Raw genomic sequence first — 26,091 nt, 5'->3', positions numbered from 1 at the left:
CAGTCTAGCCTACATCAATGGATATTGCAGATGCTTCCCATACAAGTTCTAACTGGGGCCAACCTGCTTATTTTTTGTAAATCAGCCAACATGAACTAGCTGGGCAACCCATATTAGATATTAGTTTAATGTGTGAACCTAGGCAGCATTCATATGTGTTTTCCATAGCCAGGTAATCACAATAGGATCTTACCACAAATGCATTCAAATGCATTTAAACAATGCAGTTCTAAGCCCCACTGCTTTCAGTGAGACTCAGTTATGGATATAATTGCAGCCTAAAACTTTAGGGATCAATGTAAACACAAAGTTCTCTTTTTACTGAAGCTCCTTTACAATATTCATTCTACATGAATGACACAATATATTAAAAAAAACATCCATACTATTGATTCCTCACCTTCTATTTTGCTCACTTACCCTGATAAAGAAATATTCATAGAAGCATTGTAATTATTAGTTGCTAACCATAATTGGTCTAATCCAGAAAACTGTTTTCCTTCAAATGCTGTAGTAAATTATTCATCCTACAGGCAGAAATACTGTGCTAAAGAAATGTTGCTGGATAAAAGCTCAACTATATATGACCTGAGTGATAATCACATTATAAAAATGGGATGCCTTGAGGGTCAGAGAAAGGCTATTTCTCTGTCTTTTGAAGCAGAATATATATTTATTGGTTTGTACGTATGCCTCATAGTAATAATTGCCTGTGCCTTCAGGCAGATGACCTTGTAATTTAATCTTAACATTAAGGAGTACTATATGCCTGTAGTTGCCATTCTTGATCATCAGAGATAGTTTCAAAAATTTGAGTTAATGGTGTGTCTTCAAAATACCCTCAAGCAGTATTTTAAAAGTTTTTGAATGTAAAAAAGGAGGCAAGTCAGTTTTTTAGTTAACATTAAGAGTCAAGCAAGGTTTCTGATACTATTAGCACAGTTTTAACTTTTCCAGTTTAGTGATAAATGCCCCACCCTTAACCTGACCAAAGACTCATCTTCATGCAAAAACAAACACATTTCCCTAAGTGATGGGGCATTGCATTGACTTGATCAAAATGGGGCAATAAGCTAGAGAGACAGAGTGAGTTACAGAAACAGAGCAAAAGAATGATTGAAAAATTGATAGACAGTCTGGAAGACCCCCCTCCCCCCACTTCACAATGTACTTCTTTTACACCTGACAAGTCTCAGATGCAGAGGATGGGTGTCAGATGAAACAGGGAGGAAGTTACATGCTCTGAGTAGAAAATCTACATGTCGTGTGAAAGAAAGAAACTGGTTTTCTTGTTATAACAACAAATCAAGGCCAGAAAACACTATATAGGAATAGATACAGCTAAAATTATTGATAAGAATTAAAAGTAGGCATAAAATTCTTATTGGTAGAGAAATAGAATACAGAATCACAGAGTGGAAAAGTGCCTTGGAGGTCTTCTGGTCCAACTTTCTGCTGAAGCAGGAAACTCCGAACAAATGGCAGTCCAATCTCTTCTTAAAAGTTTCCAATGATGGAGCACCCACAACTTCTGAAGACAAGCCATTCCACTGGTCAATTGTTCTCACTGTCAGGATATTTCTCCTTGATTCTAAGTTGGATCTGTGTTTATTAAGCTTCCATCCATACTTCTTCCCTTCAGGTGCTTTGGAGAATAGGTTGACCCCTAAGAATGAGTTAAGCAGTTTCTGCAGCAATAGCTACTTTTCCCTTCGTTGCTGCTTCCCACTAACAACTCCCCTCCGCCCTGTGCGCTCCCACAGAGAGGGCCTCCTCAGGGTGCCACCGATCAGAGAATGTCGATTGGTGGCCCCCAGGGGGAGGTCCTTCTCTGTGGGCGCCCCGGAGCTATGGAATCGGTTGCCGGTTGAGCTCCGGATGGCGCCCGACCTTCGCTCCTTCTGTCGCGATCTGAAGACACTCTTATTTGAACAAGCCGGCCTGGCCTGATGGGGGATGGGTTGGGTTTTTATTGTTATTTTTAATATATGTATTTACTGTTTTTAGTTGGGCATATGTTTAATTTTCTTTTAACTTTTGTATTTTTGTATTTTTTATATATCTGCCCTGTTCACCGCCCTGAGTCCTTCGGGAGAAGGGCGGTATATAAATAAAATTATTTTATTATTATTATTATTATTATTATTATTATTATTATTATTATTATTATTATTATTATTATTATTATTATTATTATTATTATTATTATTATTATTATTATTATTATTATTATTATTATTTATTATTATTATTATTATTATTATTTATTATTATTATTATTATTATTATTATTATTATTATTATTATTATTATTATTATTATATGTTTTCATTGATTTTCCTTAGTAAAGGAATCTTACCTCTTTTGTGAGATTCACGTTCATTCTGTATAGTTTTTAAATATTCTCAGGTGCTCCTCAACATACAACCACAATGGAGCCCCAAATTTCTGTTCTTAAGTGAGACATTTGTTAAGTGACTTTTGCCCCATTTTACAACCTTTCTTGCCACAGTTGTTAAGTGAATCACTGCACTGGATAAGTTAGTAACCCGGTTGTTGGGTGAATCTGGTTTCCCCATTGACTTTGCTTGTCAGAAGGTCAGAACAGGGGATCACATGACTTGGGACACAGCCACGGTCATAAATTTGAATCAGTTGCCAAGCATCTGAGTTTTGATCACATGATTAAGACGCTGCTGCAAAAATCGTAAGTATGAAAAACAGTCATGTCCCTTTTTCCCACTGTCGTCGTAACTTTTTTTTTATTGAAAAGTTTTACAGTACATTTTTAAAAAGAAAGAACTCCCTCCCACCCCCTCCCCTACCCCTTACCCTCCCTTACCCTCCCCTCCCCCCCAACTTCCCAGAGCTGAATACAGGGTATAAACTTTACAAACTTAAACTAAAATATGCTAACAAACTAAAATAAAACATTAAATTCTATCACACTTTAACTCACCTTAAACATACTAAAAAATAACAAATAACTAATAATATATCATATAAAACCAATACTTATACAAATGCTAAATGAAACTTTTTTAGTCCCATATTTATTCTGAATATATTCAATCCATCTTCTCCATTCGAAAATATATCTCTGTTGTGATTGTTCTTTCAAATATGCTGAAATCTTTGCCGTTTCCGCCAAGTTGGAAACTTTCAAAGTCCACTCTTCTATAGTCGCCAGTTCCTCCTTCTTCCAATATTGCGCTACTAAAAGTCTTGCTGCCGTAATTAGATTCAACATCAACTTAGTGTCTATAACATTAGTATCTGTAATAATACCCAACAAAAACAACTGTGGAGAAAACCTTATCTTTTTCTTAAATATCTTCTGCATGTTCCACCAAATTTTAATCCAAAAAGCTTTAACTTTTTTACAAGTCCACCATATATGATAATACGTTGCATCCTCACAACCACACCTCCAACATTTAGGCTGGCAATTCGGATACATACTTGCTAATTTTCTAGGGTCTAAGTGCCACCTATAAAACATTTTATAAAAATTCTCTCTTAAATTTTGAGCCTGTGTGAATTTTACATTTCTGACCAAATCTTTTCCCAAGTATCTACATGGGGCTGCTTCTGAAAGTCCATCCAGCAGCGCATGCACTTCTGAGATCTCGTGGCTCACTCATACTTTATCTCTGCATTGACTCTCAGTTGCTTTCCATGTACAATTCAGAGCTGGCTTTACATCATTAAATGGCAATAGGGCTAGATTATTTCCCTGAGTGTATCTGGCAATCCTACTATGTCAGATAGGGTGAGTGCGCTCATGTCCCTTTCCTTAAATTCTGTGACCATGAAGGCGTACCTTCTCTGTAGTTGTTGCAACACTTGAGACAGTCTCTCACTGACATTTGAGGGGATCCTATGCTTTTAGAAAGTGAAGAGGAACTAAAGAGCCTCTTGTTGCGGGTGAAAAAGGAGAGTGCAAAAGTTGGGTTGAAACTTAACATTAAAAAAACCAAGATCATGGCATCCAACCCTCTCAATTCCTGGCAAATAGATGGGGAAGAAATGGAGGTAGTGACAGATTTTATTTTCCTGGGCTCCAAGATCACCGCAGATGGGGACTGCAGCCAAGAAATTAAAAGACACTTGCTCCTAGGGAGGAAAGCTAGGGAAAATTTAGACAGCACACTAAAAAGCAGAGACATCAACCTGCCAACAAAAGTGTGTATAGTCAAGGCTATGGTCTTCCCAGTTGCAATGTATGGCTGTGAAAGTTGGACCATAAGAAAGGCTGAGCGCAAAAGAATTGAAGACTTTGAACTATGGTGCTGGAGAAGACTCCTGCGAGTCCCTTGGACTGCAAGGTGATGAAATTGGTCAGTCCTAGAGGAGATCAACCCTTACTACTCTTTAGAAGGCCAGATCCTGAAGCTGAAACTCAAATACTTTGGCCACCTAATGAGAAGGAAGTACTCACTTGAGAAGAGCCTAATGCTGGGAAAGGTTGAGGGCAAGAGAAGAAGGGGACAACAGAGAATGAGGTGTCTGGATGGCGTCACTGAAGCAGTAGGCGTGAGCTTAAATGGACTCCAGAAAATGATAGAGGACAGGAAGGCCTGGAGAAACATCGTCCATTGGGTCACGATGGGTCAAACATGACTTTGCAACTAACAACAATAACATGCTTTTAGTTTCTAGACAAACTGTCTCTTACCCTAAACATTGGGCTAAGATGGGATTGACTCAGATTGACTCAAAGGGTTAATATCAAGGAATCTGCTACTTAATAGAGGGACTTCTTTTGTTTTTCTCATTTTACTGGTTGTTATAAGCCACTTGGGAACACTATGTGACATAGACATCCATATGAATTTTATGCATAATATTTCACTTGTATTCAAATCCTGGTATAATACATAACAACAATACCCTATCTATCCAGAAATATACTATGTTTGCACAGATAGCACTAGTTAAACAAGTCTTCTGTCCTAACCAGCCTTTCAGAGATACATATCAGATTTCAACACTGATACTAGTAAGATCTCAAGTATTGTTTTATTGATTAGAGATCAATCCAGTCTTTAGAAGCAGTAAAGTCAAGACCTGTTTTTGCTTGATGTACCAATCTTAGTAAGAACACAGAGTTCCAATTCCCTGTAAGTTCCTATTGCTTTGAAATAAACAATGATTTACAGTGAGTTTACTTAGTATCAGGGTTTGACTTAAGAGTTAGTTCTTATAAGAAAGGGAGAAACCATTTCCCATCAATATGTTAAAAGACAGAGGCACACTTGACTTATTCCCAATACCTGTAATAATATAAGCTATGGTAAACAGCTTCAGTTAACATGGGTTACATGCGGAGTCTCTTCATCTCAACAAACAATATTATGTTTTTACTTCATCATATTTGAGAGTAGGTGTAAAATCTGTCACAAATGATGCATTTTACTTTTCTCCCACTTAGCTGATAATATTTAGATTCTCTGGGTGCAATTAAAGAAGGCTGAAATTTTGTTGGAGTGCTCTGGGCTAAAATTGCTATTTCCATAGAAATACCTAATCATATTTGCATTAAAGCTACAGCTTTTGCCTGTGGAAATTGCCTTTTGCTTTCAAATGAAAACATGTCACTTGAGTAGAGAAGGTATGTTTATTTTCACAAATGAGAAATTATCTTTCATGTAGAATACTTTTACCCCAGCAGTCATATGCTTTCACAAAATCCCATTGAAGAATTGATTTTTTCCCCAAATTCATTAAAGAGTCCTTGGCCATGTTTTCTTTTGAATGAAAGCAGAGATAGCCTGCACAGGAAATTAAATAGGCACATTGTATATTGAGGAAACAGAACCTTTGGAAATTAAGAGAAAAATGAAATACAAAAAGATAATCATACCAATTCTTGATTATTGAAACAATTTCTCACCTTTTGTTTGCAACTACAATATTATTTGTATCATTCAAAAATACATGGATACAATCTAAAGACCTAGATTTTTTTTTAATGTTGTGATTGTGATAAATAGACAGAATTAATCTTATCTCATTACGTGTTATCCCCAATGTCCAGCACTGATAGTTAAATTATACTGAAACTCTGATGACACATTTGATTTAATATAAAGCAGATCAAATACCATCATTAAGGAGGGTATTATTCTATTCAGTGTAGAGAGTTTGGCACTATTTCATTTTGGATAGTCATTGAAGCAAATTACTATTCAGAGGAAAATCAGTATAAAGACTTAGGTATAGTACCATTTGTGCAAATGATTAAGTTAAAATCATTAGGTAGGTGTTTGATATGAGGATGTGTGAAAGGATAAAAGGAGGAGGAGGAGGAGGAGGAGGAGGAGGAGGAGGAGGAGGAGGAGAGACCCTCTGGAAAGAGAGATGAGCTTTTGCTATAGATAATATGGTTAAACAGTTTGGAATCAATGAAGGAAAATAGAAGTAGGGACCTCTTGCATGGAGGAATCCTTTATGCCAAAGAGCACTGAAGTAGAACACACACACACCCCGAAAGATCTCACGTCTTAATTGTGGCAGGGCTAGCTTGTTATCTTTATGTTTTTGAACTGATATAAACATTGTCTCAATAGCATGCCTCATATTCTTTGCTGCTTTGGTATTGCTTTCCAATTTCAGATCAGTCAAGTATGCTAGGGAGAAAGGCAAAAGCAAGGCCAGATTGCTAGTTCTTCACCATGCTATTGCCATGAAGGATCAAAACCGCACGTGTCTAATAAAGTTCGTATGATGCAATATATTTTGACTATGTCAGCATTACGCAAGTGATTTAAAGATCACATTCTTTAATTAGGGAAATGCATAAGTAAAATTAGACCTTATAAATATCATTTTCCACACACTATTTATGAAAGGCTGTGGCTGCCAATTCCAAAGTTTGTAAAAAACATATTTTCTGCTTTCATAACATGCATTATTTTAGCCGAACACTATGAATAATCTTTTATACAAGTTAGTAAGCTCTTAAATCTCATCCCATTTCAGCAAGCATATAAACACTCTACTCAAATTGAACACCATCTGTTCTTCCAACACCATCACGCACAAAAAAGTTTAATAGTTTTCCAGACATGTGAGGTAGAACTTTATAAACTTATTTTCTTGGCAGTTCAGTGAAGAACAGATGAAAAAGAATTGTTAACTCTTTTAGTAAAGGTAAAGGTAAAGGTTCCCCCGCACATGCGTGCTAGTCGTTTCCAACTCTAGGGGCCGGTGCTCATCTCTGTTTCAAAGCCGAAGAGCCAGCGCTTGTCCGAGGACATCTCTGTGGTCATGTGGCTGGCATGACTAGATGCCAAAGGCGCACGGAACGCTGTTACCTTCCCACCATAGTGGTCCGTATTTTTCTACTTGCATTTTTACGTGCTTTCGAACTGCTAGGTTGGCAGAAGCTGGGATGAGTAACAGGCGCTCACTCTGTTACACGGCACTCGGGATTCGGCCCGCCAAACTGCTGACCTTCTGATTGACAAGCTCAGCATCCTAACCCACTGAGCCACCACGTTCCTTAACTCTTTTATTAGGTATCTTCATTTCACTTTATCCTTCTTTTACTATTTCCTTCAAGTTTCTTGGAAGCCAGTGGTATTTCCCAATTATAAGTGTTCGGTCTTATCCATCTTCTTTCTTTATTCATTCAAAGCAGCATGTATTACAAAATTCCACATTTCCAGATAGTAAGCTTTGGAGCTTTGCCATTTTATCAAATGAAGCATTCCTGTAACAGTTGTTTTCTTTTCTGCATCATATGTTTACTATCATCTCTGAAATCTCTTTCCTTTCAGGATCATATATGAGCCTACGGGTTAGTTACTAGGCATGCAAGAGTTCTCTGTGGTTCTAATTTATAGATAATTTGTAAAGCCATTTATCTATCCAAAAAAGTGAAATTTAAGAAGTTACTTTAATTGGGGTGGGGGTGGGGGAAGATGGTAGAAAAGTATTTGAAATAAATGAACAGAAATACCATCTACATCTTGGAGCTCAGGGCTCCAGGATCACCGCAGAGGGAGACTGTAGCCAAGAAATTAAAAGACGCTTGCTCTTGTGGAGGAAAGCCATGGCAAATCTAGACAGCACACTAAAAAGCAGAGACATCACCCTGCCAACAAAAGTGCATATAGTCAAGGCTATGGTCTTCCCAGTTGCAATGTATGGCTGTGAAAGTTGCACCATAAGAAAGGCTGAGCGCCAAAGAATTGAGGCCTTTGAACTATGGTGCTGGAGAACTGTGAGTCCCTTGGACTGCAAGGCGATCAAACCAGTCAGTCCTAGAGGAGATCAACCCTGACTGCTCTTTAGAAGACCAGATCCTGAAGTTGAAACTCAAATACTTTGGCCACCTAATGAGAAGAAAGGACTCACTGGAGAAGAGCCTAATGCTGGGAAAGATTGAAGGCAATAGAAGAATGGGACGACAGAGAATGAGGTGGCTGGATGGAGTCACTGAACCAGTAGGCGTGAGCCTAAATGGATACCAGAAGATGATAGAGGACAGGAAGGCCTGGAGGAATTTTGTCCATGGGGTCACGATGGGTCGGACATGACTTTGCAACTAACAACAACAACACCATCTACATATAACATTAATACTGAAGCAGCATTGTGGTTCCCAGATAACATTCGTATATTAATCCATATAATTTGTTTACAAGAGGTTCACTGGGGAGTAACTGAAGGGTAGGCAACTAAGCAGTTACTTGTGATATATGGAAAAACAGAGGACACTGATGAATGGTTGCTTGACAAAATTATTGAAGAAGTGGGGTCCCTGAAATTGGAAGGGGCCTTTAGAGATGCCTGATCCTACAGCCCACAACTACTGAGCAAGGAGCTAGTTAGAAAACTCAGAACAACCTTTCTGCAATTAATATAATTGTTCTCAAAATTGCTGATAATTGGTGAACTCAGAAATGTTGATTTTAGAGAAAATCCTGCTAGCTGATTGCATTACTGCCTCAAAGGATCAATATGATATTAGTCCTTGCACATGGCTGCCCAGGGCAGAACAGTAAGCTATTATCATTTCATTACCATTATTCCACAGCTCATGACTTTCACTCTAGTGATTGATGATCCAGTCAATACACATACTAAAATGTTTATAAAGGCACTGAAAAAAAAAAGAAATTACAAGAAATAACTAGGGCTCTCTTTCCATATTGCCTGCAGTAGCTATCATTTCTACTGGTGCCTTTTAATTTACAGAAGGCCCCTTCTTCTGTTGCTTTGTGAAAGAAGCAAGTTTCTTACCAAATTTTTAAACTGTGGTTCTTTTCTATTTGCTGTGATGATCTTTTGAGTCTATACAATTACAGGGATTGGTAAATGTTTAGCTATCAGGCGGAGGAGAAGAAGGAAGCAGGTCAGGGGGAGTTAAAAGAGTGTGTTAAATACATCAGAGCCATAATTAATATTTTTAAAATTCTCATTACTGAAAAAAATCCCATCCCCAAAAGAGGCAGTATTTTCACCAATGGTCTGTGAATTACCCATTCTTCTTCTATATTCTCAAAATACGTTTGCATTTTTACTCCTCGTGAACTAATGATAGCTGCATGTAAATTCTATTTTATCCAAAGCCTAACGCTTGCTGTTAATTTGTATATTTTCATCATGTCATCATCTGGATAGCAGTGAAGAATTGGTTTTCGATATTTTTTTTGTTGTGATCTGATGGTCATCTGGACTTTTGGAATCCAAAGCTGATAGACAGAAGAAATAAGTTACTGTAAAGTAACTTACATGAAAGATATCAACCATCCCACTCAGTCATCTAGCAAAGAAAGATTCCTGGCCATTTGTTTTGCCAAGAGTATACTTTGTTGTTGTTGTTGTTAGTTGCGAAGTCATGTCTGACCCATCGCGACCCCATGGACAACATTTCTCCAGGCCTTCCTGTCCTCTACCATCTTCTGGAGTCCATTTAGGCTCTCACCTACTGCTTCAGTGACTCCATCCAGCCACCTCATTCTCTGTCGTCCCTTTCTTCTCTTGCCCTCAACCTTTCCCAGCATTAGGCTCTTCTCCAGTGAGTCCTTCCTTCTCATTAGGTGGCCAAAGTATACTTTAAAGGTAAAGGTTCCCCCGCACATGCTTGCTAGTCGTTTCCGACTCTAGGGGCCGGTGCTCTTCTCTGTTTCAAAGCCGAAGAGCCAGCGCTTGTCCGAGGACGTCTCCGTGGTCATGTGGCCGGCATGACTAGACACCAAAGGCGCACGGAACAATGTTACCTTCCCACCATAGTGGTCCCTATTTTTCTACTTGCATTTTTACGTCCTTTCGAACTCCTAGGTTGGCAGAAGCTGGGACGAGTAACAGGCACTCACTCTGTTACATGGCACTCAGCATTTGACCTGCCAAACTGCTGACCTTCTGATCGACAAGCTCAGTGTCCTAACCCACTGAGCCATTGCGTCCCTTAAAGTATACTTTACTGAAGCTTAAATGGTTACAGAAGTAGCGTAAACTGAATGTGAGGTTTTGCCATGCAAACAACACAAAGGAAAGTTCCTCCCCGCCCCCCAGCCATCTCCCAGTTATCTGCAAATGTCCAATTAGGTGCTTGTATATTGTTCAGGAAACAGGTCCTCAGTTCCCAGCTCTGCATATTGTTAATGACCTTGGTTGGCTGGAGCTTCTCAAGAAGTTCAGCTGGGTTTCCATCCCATCTTCCTCTTCCTTACATTCCAATCTTTCCCTCTCCTCTCCACCCCATGCTTATGTCTGTCTGCCAGCTCATGAAGCTTGGATAGGTGAGATGCAGCCCTGGTGGTGATGCATTGCAACCATTGATTATGAAATATTACTTTGACAATATACCCATAAATATTTTTTTTGCACACCACTGAGGGTATTCTTATGTTTCATCAGTGTTTTCACATTCATTATATCTTAAAACTTTCTGTTTCAGATTGACTATTCATAGAAGGCTTTTAATACAGAGGATATGTGGATTGTATTTGGAGATTAAAGTAATATTTTTCCCATGGACCTAGATGTCCAGGAAGTTACATGTAAAGAGTTTTGCACTGATTAGAATTCAACTTTTTAAATGTTAGTACTGAATGCGACTTTATAATACATGTCCTGTTTCCACTGCATGCAAATATTTGAATCAGTCTTGTTTTTATTTGTTTTTCCCAGCTGCAGAACAAATTGTGTTGTTTTCCATTTTGCATAAATTCTGAAGTGACCATGTCAGTGCTTGTGTGGACTTGTAAAATGTAAGCCAAGAGCCAGTAATTCTCAGGACCCAGTTGGCATTTATGCAAATATTCAACAACTGCTCAGCTTCAAGGCCACCAAATGCCACACAGTATGTTAATTTGTGTAAATTGTGGAAGGAAAAAAAAATGCAGATTTAACCACTGTGATTATAAAAGTTGCTTACAAAATCCCATTGGCAACTGTCCACCAGCTATTTCATTCGGCTTCATTCTTGCTTGCAGTCAATTTTCTTATCTTGCTGAGGTAATCTATGAAATTTCAACCTAGTCACAGCTTAGAAACTTGTGCAAAGTTTAGATCTCTTAATTTTCTGCTGAGTCTAGATTGAATGTGAGGAAATTATAATGTGAGACTTTACATACTTTTCTGGAGTGGGGGGGAGAGAAGGGGGTGAAATACCTTATCCATCCTTCCCCAACCAGTGCCTTCCAGACTGAGAACCCCCCCCTTTTTTTTCAAACAAAGCTGACATAAGAAGGATATAATTATCTCATATGGTTGTGATGAAAGTAAAATTGGAGAGGAAGGTTCATTCATTACACTTTGTGACTGGAGAAAAGGTGGAATATGAATGCAACTTATATATAATTAAATAAAGTGTTGAATATTTGTGTACTGAATTGCAGTTATTATGCCAGTCTCCACACCCCAAATGTTAGAAGAAAGTAGGCAGAAAGTGAAAACTTGTTACTCTGTGGCTGTCGTGGATAGATAGATCCAATATCTATTTACTGGAAGACACGGGTGAGGTCTTTCCCATTACCTCTCTATACCTCTCTCTCCCCCCACCCAACCCCTTCTAATATTTACATGAATTCCTCCAGTGTGGGGGATGGGGTGCCTATTTGTTTTGGTTTGATTCTTTACTTTGAAGAAAGATACCCTCCCATGTGTTATAAATAAAACTGAATGATGCTGGTAGCAAGATAGATTCCATCACAAGAATTTCTGGGATGCATTTATGAACACCATATTGTTAACTGGGTTGAAAGATTATTGTTTACCTAAATCAAATGAAATAAGCTCCCCAGCATGGCAGAAATGAATAGCATTCTATTTGTGCATATATTACTTGGATGCAGAGGTTTATTGAGACTGGAAGATGATTAAATGCATAGCTCAAATTGTATTTATTCTTATATAAGCATAATTACAAAGAGTATGTTGGGTATTAAATAAACCAGTTGTGAAATATCTAGGTAATCACAATAAACCTAATAAATTATTGTTATTATAATAAAGAGGAAAGGTTTCTTTAAGAGGGAGTTGTAGGAGAAGTCAATTTCTAGGAGACATAAGATTAGATAAAATTATGTTGACTTTTATCTCTTATGCCCAGTCTCAACAACAACTTGCTTAAATGGCATCCCTTCACGTTTGCTGGTTCTACAGATAAGTACCAGATTGGTGATAGTTTGTAAAAGGATGGGTTGAGTCCTAATTCTTAAATAACATGCCAGTATGTCTTGTATTATTGAATTTCATTTTTATGAACAGATTAAATTTTAGCAGATTATCATGAACAATACTAAGTACATGTTTGTTTGTTTCTTGTTCTTCTGAGGAACTGAAAGATATTGGACTATTGGTTTAGGAAAAGCAGCAAAAAAAAAAACCCTTGTCAAGATCATCAAAAGACTACTTCATTTCATTTGGCTTAGAATCAAAGCATTTCTCCGAAACAAGATCACAAAGCTTCAACCCGCTTGAGTTGCCTGTTTCAAACAGCTGGACCTCTTTACTTCCATCAGTGAAAAGAGTTCCTTCAGTCAGTAACAAAGACCTACTTATGTGAAATTATTGATTCTGCTTTGTGATGGCAATAGCAGAAAGGAATTTTTATACAATTGTTTCTATAAAAATTCTAGCCATTGGAGCTATTTCAAGGGGTGAAGGACAACCAGCTGGTCTTGCTGCATCCAATTTGTGTTGGTAAAATTCTAACTTGGGTGTGATAACTGTGAAAGCATCTACACTCAAGATTGTGCATATTTTGAAGGTTACCCATCCCGAGCTCATGGACAGCCTCTTAGGGGATTATTGCACCATCACCTACATCTCATATATATGTTGTGATTCCGTGCCAGCCTGTGATCCTGGCACCTGGAGAATCAGAGGAGGAGGAAGAGGAGGAGGGGCCTGGAGAGCCATCAGAGTCAGATAAAGGTTCTGATGAGCTACAGGACTTACCATCTGATGAAGAACCTAGCCCTTCCACTGAGGATGAAACTCAGCTGTGCTGGAAAGCTGAGTCAGAGTTTGAGGATGCACAGCTGGAGGACATTATTGGCGCTTGTAAATGCAGATAGGCCATATGAGTAGGACAGAGGGAGGCAATGGGGCGACTCCAGGGGAGGAGGAGAAGGTATTGAGATGCCATGCCTTGGGGCTGCATATCAAAAAGGGAATGTGTCAGCAGGGCTGGTTGCTGAAGGCAACCGTTTGCAAAGGACTCCAGGTTCAAGAGATAATGTTTTGTTTGCTTTGCTGGTGAACTATTTCCTGTTTCACTCATGCTCCGTTTTGTTTTGAACAATTCTCCATTGGAAAACGTGTTCTGTTGCTTTTGCTTTTGGGACAATTAGCAGGACTGTAACTCAAATAAAAGGGGTTGGTTTTACAGCCTACTTGTTAAAAGAGGGGTTTGTCTTTGTGAAGTAACAAAGACATACGTAGGCTGGGACAGAACAATATATTGGGACAGTTAATACATATTTATTATTTAATGATAAACAACTTGGGATATTTCTTGTAATGTTGGCCTCTGATTCTAATACCCCTCATCACTGATCATGCCTAGGGATGTTGGGAATTGTAGTTTGGGAAACAGCTGGAGTACCCCAGGTTGTCCACCCCATGATGTTAGAAAAACAAATTGATACTGAGTGGCCCATGTTATTTTGTGGCTAAAACAAAATAAAAAATAAACTAAAATAATTTTATATAAATTCCTATATTTCAACTAACCGCAAGACAATCATGTTGATATTTATCCTAAGGAGTGAACATTCTGCAAACATTTTATAATACTGTAAGATGACATCACAAAAAACTATTAAAGATGAATTTCATGCAAATAGCCAATTTTGAAAATCTGCATATGCTTGAACACTTCTATTAGAAATACGGTGCAGGAAAGCATTAACTATGACAAAATATTTCATGCCCAATGCTTTGTTAATTCTCCTCTGACAAAATTTATCATGGTTTTACATCTTGTAAAAATGGAATAACTTTTTATGATAAAAATCCTTACAAAAAGCAAACAAAATGCATTATGAACTATAAACTGTATTAATTTTGAAAGACATGGTACAACACTAATAGGATGTGAGTATATATTTTGCTTGTGGCTGATTTGTAATGAAAAGGGATTCTCCTACATACAACTAGCAGCTGTTTTTCTTCCTGGTCTTGATTTTCCTTCCTTCCTTCCTTCCTTCCTTCCTTCCTTCCTTCCTTCCTTCCTTCCTTCCTTCCTTCCTTCCTTCCTTCCTTCCTTCTTCATTACAATCTGAAGTATATGGTTTTCTTACTTTTGCAAAAAACATATTTAGAAGTATGATATACAGTTATATAAAGTCTGAATGGAATGTTATCAGGCACCACTTCTTTCCAACTGGATAACAGAAGTACAAATTCCACACTATTCATTGCTAGTTAATCAATGACATACCATAAAACCTAAAGTTTCATTTTCCCCTTTTCTAAGGAAATCTTGGTGTGATAGTACTCCAGTAGTCTCTTTTATTTATGTAACTTCATCCAATCGTGTTGCTATAATATTTAAAGGTTTGGCATCACATGAACATGGCCAGTGCCAATATTTCTTTTAGAGCTGGAAAGAATAAAAATCCACATGGAATCCAAAGAGGAAAAGAACATAAACTCTTCACCTGATTATCAATCCCAGACCAGATGGCTGATCATGTAGTAAGTGTTCCCTACATAATTGATACCAACCATATGCTCTTAGATCTTTAAGTGTTATGAGCATAATGCCATGTTCTAAAATCACAGAAAAGCTATTATAATGGATAGCTGAAGGGTTTCTGCGTCTGTGTCAGTCTCTGCATACTACATTATCTTTCAAAATAATTATTTGGAGGATAAAACTATTCAGGCCAGGAGTGTTTCAGAGCACAGAAGTAGCAGAAGCATATAATCTTCCCCTGACCTTTATAATTTTTCTTTAAAAAATAGTGTTTAATCTTCTGGAACAAATTTTGAGTAGAAAAAATCTCTCTGCCACCTCCTTATAAATATGTTTGCATGGCTGAAACATATATTTTCACTGTAAGTCTTGTTAAAATGTGCCGTGGGAATATTTATTTTGTTTTTTTTGCTAACACACATGAAGTTGTCATGTGTACGGGTAGAGGACAAGCCTCTTCAGAGTGACATTGATTATACATCAGGGGTGTCAACCTGCCGGCCTGCCACTTGTATGCGTCATGGCAAAACTGCGCCCACCCCATTGCCGGCAATGGGGAAAAAATCATGATAGGTCACAAAACATTACATGACATTGCTAGTTTGACACCACAGATATACATCATGGGCACTTGAGTAACTGTTATGAAATGGGCAGTGTTTATCTCCTTCCTCTTTACAGGAAAACCTGATTAAGAATTCTTATTTATATGGCTGGTAGATTTTGAACGACAGTAGGCACAAGGCCAAATTGGGATGATGTCAAAAATAGACCTTAAGCAGGAAAAAGCTGGAAAAGATAAGCACTTCCTACTATACAGTAATGTCCCCATCCCAGAACTCTGTAACAGTTGTCATGTAGATATTTTTAATTAAATATATTACTTCCCCGCGTCTCTATTTCAGTGAATCATGAACAGTAAGACAATTCCCAAATTTGAATGCACAGGTTTTCAGAGTGCATTCTTTTTATCCTCTAATTTCACTAAACTTCAGTTCCAAATTTAAAATGTAAAGTTATTTTTCAAACTGGGAGAGAGAGAAAGAGAAAGGGAATTAATGTTTCTAAAGGAATCCTTGATAATATACATATTTAGTCAGAATGTGTAGTTAGTCAATTAAAGTGTCTTTTATTGCTATGTTATAACGCTGGATAAATTGCATCTGCCAGAAGAAAACTTTTCTAAACATATAAGGTTACTGAAGTTCAGCTGTGTGAATTATGGATATCTTTATTTTTCTCTCGTGTTTTTATTTTTTTCACCAGGTTGTCATCCTGTTTCTTCTCAATAAGAAAGTTATATAGAACTGTCAGGTTTTAAAATATAAATCATCAAAGAAGTTAAAGTTGATAATGTTTTAAGTCTCTGACCTTTTGCTTTCTTTTCCTGACAAGGAAAGTCTCTAATGTATATCATTGGGATATTTGGCATGTAGTGAAAATGGCCACAGATTTAATTAAAATGTAACTTATTGTTAGCAAGAAAGGTCATGGTTTTTTTTAAAAAAAAATATGTAATTTTAGGAGTATATTAGCAACTCTCTCCAGAGTTATTTGCATGTAAAATATATATTTTGTACTTGACATTTAGAAAGGAAATTGGAACTGTTTATAATGGATGCTTGAACACTTCTGTATTCTTGTGCTCCTTTTGTTCTCATTTGGTATAATTGGTTAGATGGTACATACAGCAGTTGTTACATTTCATTCTTTATGCTTCAGTGCCTAACTGAGCTGGGAATTAGTCCACAAAGATTTCTGTAGCACAGAATGAAAGGCCCAGAGCCCAATATTTCTTTCAGAGCTGGAGAGAATAAAAATCTGCAGGGAATCCAAAAAGGGAAAAGGTCTTGATTGCATATGATAAATGTGTTTCTTGGTGGTTCACCATTTCCAGAATATGACTGGGCTCTCTAAAACCTCCTGAATGATCTTAGAAGGAGACCGTGATGGACCCAACAAAGGCTATTACACATCCGTAAGCACTCAGCACTCTGTCACAATGTGTCATTAGAAACATAGCGGCTCTCTGAAAAATAGGGTTTTGTGCAGTATAACTGTCGATGAGCAGTCCCTCTTCAATCTGGCAAATTGTTTTTGCTTGTTGATGTGCACTTGATTCAGCCTTGCTCATTTCCTTCAGAGGGAGAAAAAGTGTTCATTACTGTAATCAGTTGCATCTTAGATATTTGACAGAAGGACGGGAGGAAGAAAAAACCTCCGCCAAACGCTTAGCATTTTCAGGAGTATTGTAATGGTATGTGGAAATGACCTTGGGAAAGTGTCTAGGGAACTGTCAGATCAGAGACACAGCATAGTCTGCAGCTGAATGTTGGGTTAGGGCAGGGGTAGGCAACCTCGGCTCTTTTATGACTCATGGACTTCAACTCCCAGAATTCCTGTCAGCATAAGCTGACTCAGGATTTCTGGGAGTTGAAGTCCATGAGTCATAAAAGAGCCGAGGTTGCCAACCCCTGGGTTAGGGTAACAGGCTCAGAAGCGGCCCTCCTAATTTCTCAGGACATAAAGGAGTCAGGGGAGAATTGCACTTTCAGGCTTGCAAACTCTGTTAATAAAACCTTACAATAAAGTAGAATTAAATAATAATAATAATAATAATAATAATAATAATAATAATAATAATAATAATAATAATAATAATAATGTCAAAAAGATATCGAGACTTTGGAAAGGGTACAGAGAAGAGCAACAAAGATGATTGGGGGACTGGAGGCTAAAACATACAGGGAACGGTTGCTGGAATTGGGTATGTCTAGCTTAATGAAGAGAAGGACAAGAGGGGACATGATAGCAGTGTTCCAATATCTCATGGTCTGCCACAAAGAAGAGGGAGTCAAGCTATTCTCCAAAGCACCTGAAAGCAGGACAAGAAGCAACAGATGGAAACTAGTCAAGGAGAGAAGCAACCCGGAACTAAGGAGAAACTTCCTGACAGTTAGAACAATTAGCCAGTGAAACAACCTGCCTCCAGAAGTGGTGAATGCTCCAACACTAGAAGTTTTTTAAGAAGAGACTGGCCAGCCATGGTATAGGGTTTCCTGTCTGAGCGGGGGGTTGGACTAGATGACCTCCAAGGTCCCTTCCAACTACTTCTTCTTCTTCTTCTTCTTCTTCTTCTTCTTCTTCTTCTTCTTCTTCTTCTTCTTCTTCTTCTTCTTCTTCTTCTTCTTCTTCTTCTTCTTCTTCTTCTTCTTCTTCTTATTATTATTATTATTATTATTATTATTATTATTATTATTATTATTATTATTATTATTATTTTATTTTGGGGACTTATATGCCACCCTGACTAAATTAGTAGACTAGTGAAATGCTGTGGACATAGTATACCTAGAATTCAGTAAGGCATTTGACAAGGTAGACCACAACCTGCTGCTTACTAAGCTATAAAAAGGTGGGATAGACAGCTCATGTTGTCCTGTTTCCTACCTATTCCATCTGGTAAAGCTGATAAGGCTTTTTTTTTAATCTATGCAATTTTATTTAAACAACTCGAATAGAGCAAACTATTGTAACATTATGCTTGATGGACAAGCAGGAGGAAGAGGTTGAATATCTCTTACAGGGGGAAAAAAACCCAGTACTTCTATTGTGTGCGCAGCCTGAAAGACCAAAAAACAAAACAAAACACAACAAATATTTTTTTTTTTTTTAAAAAAAGAAGAAGACAAAGTGTATAAACTAAAGGTGGACACTTATTTGTTTACTTATTTGATTTATTCAACTTGGTGTCCCTACTTCTAAAATGACTTTGGGAAGCTCACAGTATAAAGGCAGGAAAAAAAAAAGATAAATAATATAATACAAAGCAAAGCACATATCTGGAAAAAAAGAGAGAGAAGAAGAAATCAAAGTGGGCTGGGAACACCAAAACATATACAGCCAAGATCCAGTGAGGGGTTCCAGCCACCCTGGTCCAAGGCCTGGAAGAATAAGGCCCTCTACAAAGCCAACAGGCAGAACTTTATTCCAGAAGACAGTTGCTACAACAGGGACCACATGCTTTCTAGTGGAAAGATATAATTGGTATCATCAGCATACTGATTTAACCCAACGGTTTCATGTAGATATTGAAGAAGAGTGGGGAGGGAATTGAGCCCTGTGGCACACTACAAAGCAAGGTCCTACGGAGTTACCTTTCTCTCTCAACCATCAACCCTCTGGAATCAACCCCAAAGAAAAGAAAATAACCACTGTGAAGCACTGCCTCTCAGTCTTAATCACTGGAACTTTTCCAGAGGGATAGCAGGGTTGACAATATCAGAAACTAAAGACCAGGTCAGCCTAACAGAACCAATGGATAGCTCTCCACAAATGAAATAGGGATAGAGAAATATTGACTTTTTGCCACCTTTATCTCTACAAGATAAACCTCAATACGGGCTGTTCAGTCAGACTTGCTCAAGAATTTGGTCAACTAATAGCACTAAAGTGGCACTAGCTAAGAGTTAATGGAATGGGGAGGGGGTGAACCTGGAGTGTTTGTAGACATGTAATGATTCTAGGTTGCGTTCTCTCTTGACTCCGCTCCCAGGCTCTGCCTACTCTTCTCCTACATATAATGTGTCAACTTTTCAAACTAGTTCATTTTCTGTAAATCAGCAAGAAAAAGCAACAAATGATCCCCTAAAACAGTATGTCCCATTCAAGCTGATCTTTGGGGTCCAGGTTTAGAGTGTCACAATTTCAGGAGCCCAAATAACCAATGGTGTCAGGTGACAGACACAGTAGTATATTGGCTTAGCCTCAGTAATAATAATGTGAATGATAAATACAGATATAGTTCAAGATGCTCACTTTAATATTTTTATTTTAACTATTCTATTATAAAATGATACTTATTCCCAATTATTATGTATCTAGAGAACTCTTATGTATACTGTACATTCATTAAGTGCAGACTTTAAGCATTTTCTAGTAGCTCTGTGCATACTGTGCCAAGAAGACAGACCAAGCGATTTCAACTGCATGAAACACACCATTTTGGTCAATAAATTATAAATACAATGAATGGATTTTTTTCTCCATTAATGCTATACTGAGAACTCAAAGGACACTCATTGCTGATTGTTCAGACACCTAATGGATGTGTTCCCATTTAAGTGTTTAAGTATATCACTCTCAGTAATTGTTAGGAGCATCGGAACTATTTTTTTTAAAAAAGGATTCATTTTGTTTGTTATATAAAATGTTTTAGTTTTATAAGGCTCTAATTTTGCAACAATTAAAACATATAATATTTCAAAAAGAAGGATCCAAAACACTTTATTCTTATTTTAGTGAAACCTGACAATAAAATAGATAAATATGTACACACAATATTGATGGGAAATGACTCCAATTGCATAGTATGTTTACAAATTCAGTATTTAATAACTATAAATTATAATTAGTTTGCAATGTGTGGGTTCTTTGTTTTCTAAGATCTGGACACACCACAGCATAACAGTGATTTATTGTGGCATAGAGTTTTCCCAACAACACACTGTTGATCTGGGTTAACTTTTGCCACCCTCCAAAAGTCCTTGAGGTTGTTAGGATTAGGAGCTACATCGTTATAGTTCTCCTTTTCTGATTGATACTGAGCTCCATGGCAAGTTCTAGGTAGGCATCATAGCACAATGAGCTGCTTACCATAGCTTGTGGTCCTGGGAATTGACTGATAGCTCTTGCTTACCTATAATAGTCAGGGCTTTTTTTCTCATAGAACGCTCAGAATGGAGTTCCGGCACCTTTTTTGGATGGAACCTTGTAGGGTAGGCAAGGTGGGTCGTATAACATGTGTGAGTTCCGGCACCTTTTTCTTTTACAAAAAAAACACTGATAATAGTCATACAGTAAATTCAAGATGTCACTTTCTGCTTCCTCCTCTTGTTTTTCTCTCCTACACACCAACACATTTGTAGACAAAGAACCTGGCCAGCATGTGGTTCAGTTAGCCAATGACCTGGGCTGCCAGCAGGGATGATTGTGAGTAAACTATCTGTGGGGGAGGGAAGGAAGGAAGGAAGGAAGGAAGGAAGGAAGGAAGGAAGGAAGGAAGGAAGGAAGGAAGGAACCATCTCCTCTCAACTTTCTGTGATTGTAAAATTTTATTGCCCTTTGGTAGAAAGGATGAACTGTGCTGAACCCTGAAGAAGTGGGGTTAGGAAATTTGGGGTTATCTAAGTGGGATTTCTGCTTTTTCCCAAATGTAGACTGAGTTTCCTGGACTTTTTTCAGCCTGGAAAAGTTCAGAGACTGTTGTAAATATGGTGATTCCCCTTTCCATCTGCCCACTGCCTACTGAGAAACTTTGACTTCACCTTTAGTATAAGAAGAAGAAAATACTTTAATCTATTGTTATGGGGGGAAAAAACCTGATTATCTGATTAATATCCAAGGCCAGAAGGTTAGAAAGTGCATTTTCATTATAAAACAATTGCTATTGGGAAGAGATCCTATTTATTAACTGTGCTTTTATTTTCTCTAGAGGTTTGTTTGGCACAAGATAATAGAATTTGTCCCTCTTTTTTAAAAAGTATAATCATATCAAAGAAAGTAAGCATTTATTGTATCATTACATGAAGGTAAGAAAGGGTGACTTGAGCAGCTCTGCACATCTTATAAACTTTTTTTTTTATCATTTCAATTAGGATTGGCAAATGTCTTATTGTATATTACCATCATAAAATTGGTTTTACAGTCCTTCTAGGTATGTTGATATCCCAATTAATTTGAGTAAATGAGACTAGTAACTGCACAAGGTTGTGCAAAAAGAACAGTTACAAAGAAAGCAATTACTTAAGCATGAGGAGTCAATAGGAGGAGCTCTTCAAAAGATTATAGCAGCATATAGTAAAAATAAAAAAAATAAAAATTCATGTTATGTCCACAGATTTATAACTGTAAAATATTGACTTGGGAATTGATTTACTTTTCTTTTGTCCTTTGGGGAGGGAAGGAAATAATAAACAGACTTCCTAGTCACAGATCTGGTTCCCTATGTGACATGGATAGTGAATTACATCAGATTAATAATTTATGTCCCCCTTCTCAATTATACTCCCTCAGCAACATAGCTTGTTTAGGTCAACATATGAGCTGGCTGGCAAATGTTCTCCCTCAACTTGCCTGAAAAGCTTCAGCTGTAAACACTGCATCCAAACTACAATGATAGGCTAACTTTTATCCTTATTTAATCCATCCTCAGTTTTGTATCTCAATAGCAGACATTATTTTAATTTTTATCAATGGACGAGGACATTAAATAATTTATTGTCCATGTTATCAACTCTTTTACCTATTTTATAGTAATGACTTCAATGTTATCAGTAAGCAATGTCCTCTCACTTTCTCTAGCCTGGGCCAAATCTCTCTCTCTCTCTCTCTCTCTCTCTCTCTGTGTGTTTGTGTGTGTGTTTGTGTGTGTTTGTGTGTGTGTGTGTCTTCTCTCTTGCCCGCCCTACCTTCCTCCTGCCCCCCATATCTATCTATCTATCTATCTATCTATCTATCTATCTATCTATCTATCTATCTATCTATCTATCTATCTATCTATCTATCTAGTGCTTTTTTTGTAAAAGAAAAAGGTGCCGGAACTCACATATGTCATACAAACTACCTACAAGGTTCCATCCAAAAAAGGTGCCGGAACTCCGTTCTGAGCATTCTATGAGAAAAAAAAGCCCTGTATCTCTCTCTCTCTCTCTCTCTCTCTCTCTCTCTCTCTCTCTCTCTCTCTCTCTCTCTCTCTCTCTCTCTCTCTCTCTCTCTCTCTCTATCTATCTATCCATCTTTCTCTCTCTCTCTCCATCTATCCATATCTATCTATCTATCTATCTATCTATCATCTATCTATCTATCTATCTATCTATCTATCTATCTATCTATCTATCTATCTAGTGCTTTTTTTGTAAAAGAAAAAGGTGCCGGAACTCACATATGTCATACAAACTACCTACAAGGTTCCATCCAAAAAAGGTGCCGGAACTCCGTTCTGAGCATTCTATGAGAAAAAAAAGCCCTGTATCTCCCTCTCTCTCTCTCTCTCTCTCTCTCTCTCTCTCTCTCTCTCTCTCTCTCTCTCTCTCTCTCTCTCTCTCTCTCTCTCTCTATCCATCTTTCTCTCTCTCTCTCCATCTATCCATATCTATCTATCTATCTATCTATCTATCTATCTATCTATCTATCTATCTATCATCTATCTATCTATCTATCTATCTATCTATCTATCTATCTATCTATCTATCTATCTATCTATCTATCTATCTATCTATCTATCTCTATCCCTCTATATATATCTCTCACATGCACACACTCAGAGCTTATTCTCAATGTAAAAAACAAAATTAATGGCAACTAGAAAAACAAAATAATGAAATCAGTGGTGGGATTCAGCTGGTTCACACCGGTAACTAAATTTGGCTGAGTTTATAGAACCAGCTGAATGCACATTGCTTCCAGAAGTCCAGTCTAGGCCTTGGAGGCCTGGAGGAGGCCTTCCAGGCATAGAATGACCTACCAGAAATGCATGGATGCCCCTTCTGGAAATCCATTCTAGGCCTCTGAGGCTGGGAGAAGGCTTCCCAGCCCTACAACAGCCCACTGGAAGTGCATGGATGCCACTTCCGGAAGTCCATTCTAGGCTTCAGAGGCCCAGGCCTACATCCAATAAGAGAACCAATTGTTCAGGTATTTGAATCCCACCACTGAATGAAATTGCTATCAAGTGCATATTTCTCACTTATATTCTTCAGGTGAATTGCAGGTAAATAAACCATTCAGGAAACATCCTAAAACAGAGGTCCCCAACCTTTTGAGCACCAGGGACTGGTTCCATGGAGTGTGGTTTTTCTGTGAACCGGAGGAGGCATGGTTTCATGTACTGTCTGCATCTTGCGGATGGGGCATTGCTTGTTTGCACAGACTGGTTTCTGGCATGCTGTGTCCTGGTGCCAGTCCATGGACCAGGGGTTGGGAACCTCTGTCTAAAACACTAAATAACATTCCCAAATCCTATTTGACATAAGCCATTTTAATTCCATCTTTATTACTTTACAAGTAACTCAAGGTAGCAAACGTACCTAATACTCCTTTGTCTTCCCATTTTCTCCACAACAACAATCCTGTGAGTTGAGTTGGACTGAGAGAGACTGACTAGGCCACAGTATCCAGCTATTTTTCATGCCTAAAGCAGGACTAGAACTCAGAGTCTCCTGACTGGATGACAGAAAACAAGCAGTATATTTATAGTATTCCAGAGCAGTGTGGTTCCAGATCATTCACCATTTACATACATATACATAAACACTAACTTGTAGCTTTTTAGCTGTGCGTTTTTTTAAAAAAATATTTTAAATATTACAAAATTAAGCATTTTTAATATTAATTATAACGTTCTTAAAAGTAGTTTTTTGTTTGCTTATAAATTGAGGATGCAGTGGTTTATAAACTTCTACCACAATTAAAAATACCAGTTAACCAGACTCTTGATTCCCCAGGTCAATTATGTTGCATTTTCCTTTTTTTAAGGGACTTACCATTTTAAACAATGCTTTTAGAGGTTCCTTTAAATTATTCATTTCTTAATGGTAGCTGGATTTAAATTCTCTCTCTCTCTCTTTCTCATATTCCTCCATTGGGATTGCTAAAAAAAAAACACAACCCAATGGAAATGAAGGACAAACAAAATAAAATTCAGAAACATGCTAAATTTGAAGAATACCCAATGTTGATCAGTATCTTAGTCTAAGACATGTGGGATCAAACCAGCACATGTTGGAATTTGCAAAAACCAACTAACAAATAAAATGAATTCCTTAAGCATCTTTCTACCATATGGCAGCTGACAGGCAGAACGAGATGCTGAGATGGAAAAACAGGAGTTAGCCAAAAGCAGTTTAATGATTCCATGACAAGAATCTGAACTGTGGAGAGACATCTCATTGCACTTGACATTTTTAGACTCTATTATACTAGCTTTGTTTTGCTTACTTCTGCTACAGGGCTATAATGCTCTGAACACAAACATGTAGACAAAGGTGATCTGCATAATTGCACTAGTAAATTTTATCATTTGGATTTAAACTCAGACAGAAAAGAAAAGGTGATTGCTAAGTTAGTTTCAGGCCAGAAATACAAATGGTATTTTTCAAGTCAGGCATTATTACTTCTCATTTGTTGCTCATTGACCAGCTGTCAACAATAAGATTTTTTTCAGGCTGTGGCAGCTAATGGTGGCTATTTTAATTATTTATTTAATTGCTAAGGTCTAGCTAGCAGCTTACAAAATATGGAAGCAGAAGAAACCGTGTAGTCACAATTGTATTCAATATATACCATCATATCAAAATGGAAACTGGGATGATTAAAACTCATTCCAAGGATTCTGCACTGTTGCCACCAATGGTCTGTGCTGAAGATAAAGAAAAGTAAAATTCCCTTCTGAATATAAAAAAACTAATAGATAAACCTATGCCTATATGTAGAATCTCATTATATAAAGCATTAATACAAACAGGGATGCAATTTTTTTTAGAGAAGTTACCCTTTATGTGTGTGGTCCCTGAGATGATCGTTGGGCTGCTTTTACTGCCTCTTGTTCACAGATACATTCATATTCACCTTAAGTAGGCCATTTATTTATTTATTTATTTATTTGTTTGTTTGTTTGTTTGTTTGTTTGTTTGTTTGTTTGTTTGTTTATTTGTTTGTTTGTTTGTTTGTTTGTTTGTTTTATATACCGCCCTTCTCCCGGAGGACTCAGGGCGGTGTACAGAGCAATAAAGTAAGAATACAATAAAGCAATAAAGTGAGAAAATTTTAAAACCCAAATCCATCAGGCCAGGCCGGCTTGTTGGAATAGATAAGTTTTTAGATCATGCCGGAAGGAGCGGAGGTCGGGGGCCATCCGGATTTCAGCTGGT

Source organism: Vipera berus (genome assembly GCF_964194415.1).
Source record: "Vipera berus genome assembly, chromosome: 7".
NCBI classification, from domain to species: Eukaryota; Metazoa; Chordata; class Lepidosauria; order Squamata; family Viperidae; genus Vipera; species Vipera berus.
The sequence above is the reverse complement of the archived record's forward strand: the minus strand, read 5'-3'. Positions refer to the sequence as shown.